Raw genomic sequence first — 6,674 nt, 5'->3', positions numbered from 1 at the left:
AGAATGAAGAGCTGAGATGGACCTGACCCAAAGCTACAGGAGGAACAATGCAAATTATACTCTCACCCATTTGAAAGAATATGTAGTGTAATGTAGATTAGAGCCCAACATATACTTTGGATGCAAAGAAATACTCAAATTTGGATCAGTTTTGGAATCAGTGATCAAGCTCTGTTTTGAGGTTTCACAGATTGGGAAGTAGTAGGCAACTGCAGTATCATGAATGCAGTCTTGGGTACCCAATACTCTCACAGTATTCATCGTGATATGGAATTAGGACCTCTTAAAGAACATGGATGATTCTCACCTGAATGAACTGAGTTTCTCTTTCAAGATATATATTTGGCAAAAGCAATAGGACATGTTATAAATTCTATTGACTAGTGACATGGAGTCCTCTAAATTGGCACTCAAACAAGTGTGCCTTTGGCAGGAGTTACTACCTGGAGCAAATCAGCTAAACTTTATACTCAGAAGGAAGAATATCCACAAAGCCAGGAGTCTAATTCCTTTCGGAAATCCAAAATAAGGCCTTCATGCAGACTTTAAGTGAAAGATGAAAGCAACCATGAGTTCAGGTAAAAACAGATGGCCAAAGGTGACAAATTATTCTTATACAGGGCTCTGCAATAACTTATTTTTCATTTGTGCACTTTATTTATTCAGACTTGTATGCCACCTTAGTCTATAGACTCTGCACTACAGTCCAAAACAAAAATAATCCAATATATCTAGAAAGCTTAAAGGTTTAAGTTAAAGCACAGCAAAGTGTTTTAGTCTCTCCCCCAAAATAGGTTGTATGTTTTCTCTAACTGCAGATCTTGTGGAAGATCTGTGAGTTATCCAGATCAGTTGTTAAGAAAAAGAAATGCTAGAATTAGTATTTCTGGGAGACTGTAAGGTCTTCTTTCAGCTTTGTTACATTGCGATTTACTGTGAAATTTAAAGATAAGGTGTAAGTAATCTGACATTCTTCAGTTCTGAACAAAACCCTCATGCCATTGACAATACAGCAATGATTAGAGCTTATGGGATATGGTCTCCAAACCATCTAGAGGACATTAGACTGACTTATACTCAAACCAGTGGTTGAAATGAATAGATGAGTAACTCTGAACATTTACACATGATTCAGGAAAGTGAATCATCAGTTCGATGGAAAAGCATATTATATTTTCTTAATAAAAGAGATTTCATGGAAGAGCAGAAGATTTAAAGTATAGGAAATTGGAAAAAGAGTTGATTGAAGTTCCCAATGAAATGTCCTTCTGGTGAAATTTAATAAGGTATAGATTCTGAGCAAACGGATTCTTAGCTGCTTCATCTACGAGGCATCATCCAGAAAAGCAGACAGTTAATTGCACTTGCTAATGTCAAGATATAGATGTACATTTAGAAGTAATACATGGTCTCACAACACGTGAACAGACTCAACCATAGGTTCATCTGGGAAACTCTGAGCATCCTAAACCGAGCTAAATCCAAAAATGCTAGGGAATTCCTGGAAGCTTGGCATTCAGACAATTCAGCCATCAATAGACACACAGAGATAAACCACACTTACACACTGTTCAAAAGAGGCAATAAAAAAGCTAAGAAGGAAACAAACAAAAAAGAACTCATCCTCTCCAGCAACCAACACCCAGATAAGCAGGGATCAGCACCAGACAAACAGTCAAGCAGAAAACATCACCCTAATCAAGGAACTACCAAGAAGAACTCCTCCCCCCTCAACACTGGCAGAACAAGCTATTGTATATAAACAGGGAGCAAACCCCACATTCACCAGAGCTGATGATGTTACCTAGGTGGGTAATGAAATGTCTGCAAGCAAGCAACCAAGCTCAGAGGACACCAAGGACTCCACATTTAGAAACAATTAGTGGAGTTCAAACAGAAATACATTTCAGCCAAGCAAAAGACTATGGCCAGCTGATCTGTGTTCTTGGTGAGGCTGGTTTCTTAGTGGTGACCAAAGCTTCTTGTATTATCAAGGAGGAATATGGGCATCCACACCATGGAGTGAATCCTCCCTGCTAAGGGAGAAGGGCACATAACTCCAAAAGTCAACACAGGGCATCAGGGGTTGGTGCTCACAACCCAGCTGAGTACAATGTCTTAATTCCCAGTTGTGAGTACAGCCACCCCCAACCGGGTGCCCCTCAGGGCAAGAAGTGATGGCGGTTGAAGTCCATCTAATGGTTGACCGTGGTGGACAGTGAAGGCCTTCATATCTACATCACATCACCCATTAGGAGAAACTTGGTGGACAGAACTGCAGCCTAAACATTTTCAACCACATCATCCCTTGAATCATTTGCAATGTTGCTTTTTCTGGAGGCTGTTTTTTATTAAAGAGGACCTATAATGAGACCTCCATTCCTAGCCCTTTAGCCTGAAAGAAAGTAGGGGAATGCACATTTTTTTTTAAATTGAAAGTAAAATATCCAGATGGCTCCAGCAAGCTACATCTCAGACTGAGATCTCTGTTTGCCCATGGTTATTTTTAATTGCACTTTTTAACTGTAATAATTGCACTATACCACTTTGCACTCCGCAGCCACAGGCACGCCTGCAAAGAAAGGAATCCTCCTCCCCCCCTTTCCCCCCTCTCCTACTTTCCCCTCCAGCAACGTTGTTTCAAAGCCAAACAGACGCTTCCGCTACGATACATGAAGCCGGATCTGCTGCTTCGCTCAGCAGCCGGCGCCGTGGCTTAGTTGGTTAAAGCGCCTGTCTAGTAAACAGGAGATCCTGGGTTCGAATCCCAGCGGTGCCTCTGGAGCGGGGAGTTCTGTTTTGCGTCAGAGAATAAATATATTTATGCCTTTCTCCTCATTCGTTTCCACGGTGGGGAGGTCGGTGTTCAACGGGGTCTTGCAGAAAAGTGCTCGCGTTGGTGCAAATAAAGTTCATTTAACATTTATTTCCCCGGTTTCTTCTCTGCAGCTTTTCAAGGGGCCTGCCAGTTTGAATTCACCTGTCCTTGGAGACCCTCTTTCTTGCAAACAATTCACCTCTGGGGTCAAACTCCCCTTCCTGCAGAGTTATTTACAAAACTAAAGACCCCATATATGTGCATCTTAAAATGGAAGGAAGGAAGGAAGGAAGGAAATAGCATGCAACTCAAGCATAGGTTGATTAAAGCCAACTAAGGGGAGTACGTGCATATACAGAGTGTTCCAAAAGCCAGGCCCTTAAGCCAATCACAATATATCTGATGAATTAATGTTTTTTTCAGAGAAAACGTTACCGTACTTAGGAATGTTCAGTGGTCATACATCCAACGAGTAAGGAAATGTTTACAAGAAAATGGCAACCAATTCCAATATTTAATGTAATTTATATATTCAATTCTCTATGGAGCCTGATTTTGTCGAGGGGGCCTGACTTTTGGTACACCCTACATATAATCTGTTCTGACGCGTGGCGGCTTTTCATCATCTCGTAGATCAGTTGTAAATAGCTTTGGCAAAGAATAGAATTTTAATAAACAAGTCACAGGCCGAGGAAAGTGTTGCCACCTGTGGGAATTACACTGGTTTCCCCTTTGGGGCTTATGCGGGGTTCACACGGCACAATTAGAGAGCTGCCCCCATACAGTTCACTAGCAAAACTGACATGGCATTTTCTGGACACACAACTCAGCATAGCCCGGCTACGATTTAGGATATTTGGCTTGAAGCTCTCAGAAATGGTTCAATGATATAAGAATCTTCACTGCCTATTAGGAAGAAACTGCTAAAATAGGGGCTTGTCCTCAGTCACTATGAAGATCAAGTCCCTTTTTCTACCTGGTGTATTTTTAATTCTGGCACTTCTGTCTCCTACCTTTCCGTTGCTCAACAGATGCTTTGCGTGTAGTTCTTGGCTTTAAGGAGGGCGACTGGTGGGTTGTTGACATCCCTGACATCTCGGTCCTGAGAAACTTTGGCTCTCAACTTAGAACTCACCCTAAGCTTGGCTGGTTTTAGTCTTGGTTAGTTTCTTTCTGGCTTAGCCCGATCTGCAAACCCAGCCCCTTTGGTTGGGTCCAACATTTCAGGGGGCTGCGTATGCCCAGGAAATGGGACAATTCACCAAATGATGCGGTGGGCCGGTTTTTAAACTGTGCAGGAAGCAGGGAAATGGGGGCAAAGTGTTCCGGGGACAGTATCCTGGTACCATTGCCATACTCTGCTTGTGCATCCAGTTGGTTGATTATGGTGGGAGCAGGATGATCGATGAGAGAGATCAGTTTTGGAGTGATCTAGCACAGCTGTTATTCATCATGATAAGGATGTTGCATCATGAATGAGCTTCTAGATCAGACTTCTTTGCCTGCTTTTCAAAATGCAGCTGTCACCACATTGAAAGGTTATGATATACATACAGATGGAGAATATCTACCCTGCCAGGGTGGGGAACTTAGGGTCCTCCAGATGTTGCTGCACAACAGCTCCCAGCACCCCTCATAGTTGACTATGCTAGCTAGGATTACTGGAAGCTGCAGTCTGGCAACTTGCAAGTTATCTTAGATCAGTGTTTCTCAGCCTTAGCAACTCTAAGATGTGTGGACTTCAACTCCTAGAATTCCCCAGCCAGCATGGCTGGCTGGGGAATTCTGGGAGTTGAAGTCTACACATCTTAGAGTTGCAAGGTTGAGAGACACAGTCTTAGACAAACTCTTTTTCTCATCCATAATTTCAAAGCAGCGGTTGCCACGCTTGCTCCCTTGAAATATGCCTCCTAGTTGATCTTTAGCTTTTCAAAATTCTTCTTAAAATTCACTCCATGTAGGTGTTGGAAGGAGGGGTGATTTTTTCAGGTCATCACATTTCCTTGATCTTCCATATCAATTAATTAACAACAAGAAAGATATCCCTTCTGGAGAAGCTAACATTTGAAGGGGTCACGGGGGTGGTGTGGGTGTGTGTGAGAAGGACATCGCAGATTCTTAAAATTGAATCCCTGTGGGATCTGAATATTTCTTCCTTTTTTTCCTCTGATTCTAGACACATGGAGACAGTATTTCATTCTTCTAATGTGTTCTATGTTTTGTTGTAATAAAATTGGCTTTGCAAGCAGTTCCAAGTGGATCTTAGTTTTCTTTATAGTATTAAGGAACCAAAGATCAAGGGGTTGCATGAAAAACAAGGGGGATATTAGGAAATTGCTATGAATGGTTTCAGTATCTAACCTGATGAAACATTATGCAATTTTGTGACTCGTTTAAAGTCAAATGACATGCAGGGTTTAAAGAAAAGGAATGTCTGGGCAGAACAGAACCAATTCATAGAAAATCATCACCTTAAAAATGCAACGTTTTTAATGCCAAAAAATTACCTAAGCAAATGTACTAAATTCTGTTTCTAAAGAGTTTGCAAAGGAGAAAAATGCATGCAAAAAAGACCCCCACCCCACCCCGAAGAAACTATTTAGGAATAGAGATTCTTCTCCTTCTCCTTTCCTGTATTTTTCTACCTGGTTAGCACATAACTCTCTGCCTCTCCATCTAAATATTTTGCTTTCCTGTCTCTCTCTCTCTGGAATGGCATTTACAGCAGCTTCTTCTACAGGCTTGGTGACTGGGAAAACAATACAAATTAAACGGCCGCCTTACTGTGAAGTTGGAAGCAGACACAGCAAACAATAAATACAGCCTGTTTAAATGAGGCCAGAATCACTTTGTATTGTATTGCCATGAATCTTGAAGCAGGCTGTTCAGACAAATACGCGACTACTCTATCCACTGGTTGCCAGGATAGTGTCAGGTTAGAGAAGCTACAAGAAATTTGTACATTAATTCTCCAGCACTTATTTTTTTCTTGCTCAGAAGCAAAGCGTAGTTCTTGGGGGGCCCAGAAAGGAGCTGAACAGCAAACGTGAATGTTAACCAGCTTGTTTTATAATGCCAGGAAATGGCTTATAAAGGTTTGCAGTACATTTTGCTTCAAGGAACTTAACTATGGATGTATATGCACTTTGTGGCTTGGCCTGGGACATTGTCTGAATCCAGCCCATTTGGTGAGTAGGTAATTCAATCTATTGTGAAGTACGGTATCTTTCTGCAAATGCAGGCGTAATTGCACAATGGACCATGGTTTTAATTTCCCTAAAGGAGATGGCAAACTTTTGGCTTCACTAGGTACCAGGTTTGGGGAGGGAGGGGAAGCAAGGATGGCAGTAAATGGGCAAGGATGTCAACTAGACAGTCTCATTCAACACACAAAGCCACAACCAGCAACAAGGGGGATTAACTCAGTTACAAGGGTGATGGGTACGCGGCTGAAAGATCTGAAAGGCCAGGTTAAGGATAGATCATCATGGAGGAAATCCATCTATGTGGTCGCCAAGAGTTGGCAATGACTTGCGGGCACATAATCAATCAATCAATCAATCAATCAATCAATCAATCTGCTTAAGAGGCCTTACATTTCTGCTTAACTCCTACAGAGTTGAATCTTGGCACTGAAAAGAGATTCTAGCAGCCTTATGGTGAATATTAAGCCTCCTGGCAGAGCAACAGAAAGAGCTTGTTGTGAAAGGACAGTCTTAAAAGCATAGGAACCACCTCATTGTTTGAATAGTGCAGTGTGACACATTGCTAAGATGCAAGATCAAAATTTCACATTACCAGTACGAGAGATCTGCCTGCTGCGTAGATTTTCACTAAGCGCCTATGCTTAAAGAAC

General features: G+C 41.8%; 1 non-coding gene across 1 annotated transcript; it reads left to right on the top strand.

Annotated features, from left to right (window-relative positions):
• The first annotated feature begins 2,705 nt into the window (after nt 1-2,705).
• Nucleotides 2,706-2,779, top strand: TRNAT-AGU (transfer RNA threonine (anticodon AGU)). Its single transcript has one exon. It is a non-coding gene; the product is annotated as a tRNA-Thr (tRNA).
• The last annotated feature ends 3,895 nt before the right edge of the window (nt 2,780-6,674 follow it).

Source organism: Python bivittatus, unplaced genomic scaffold (genome assembly GCF_059951505.1).
Source record: "Python bivittatus isolate LINGU-HERP-01145 unplaced genomic scaffold, Pbiv_v1 ctg000190_np1212, whole genome shotgun sequence".
NCBI lineage: Eukaryota > Metazoa > Chordata > Lepidosauria > Squamata > Pythonidae > Python > Python bivittatus.
Note: the sequence above shows the minus strand (reverse complement) of the source record. Positions and strands in the feature narration are given on the sequence as shown.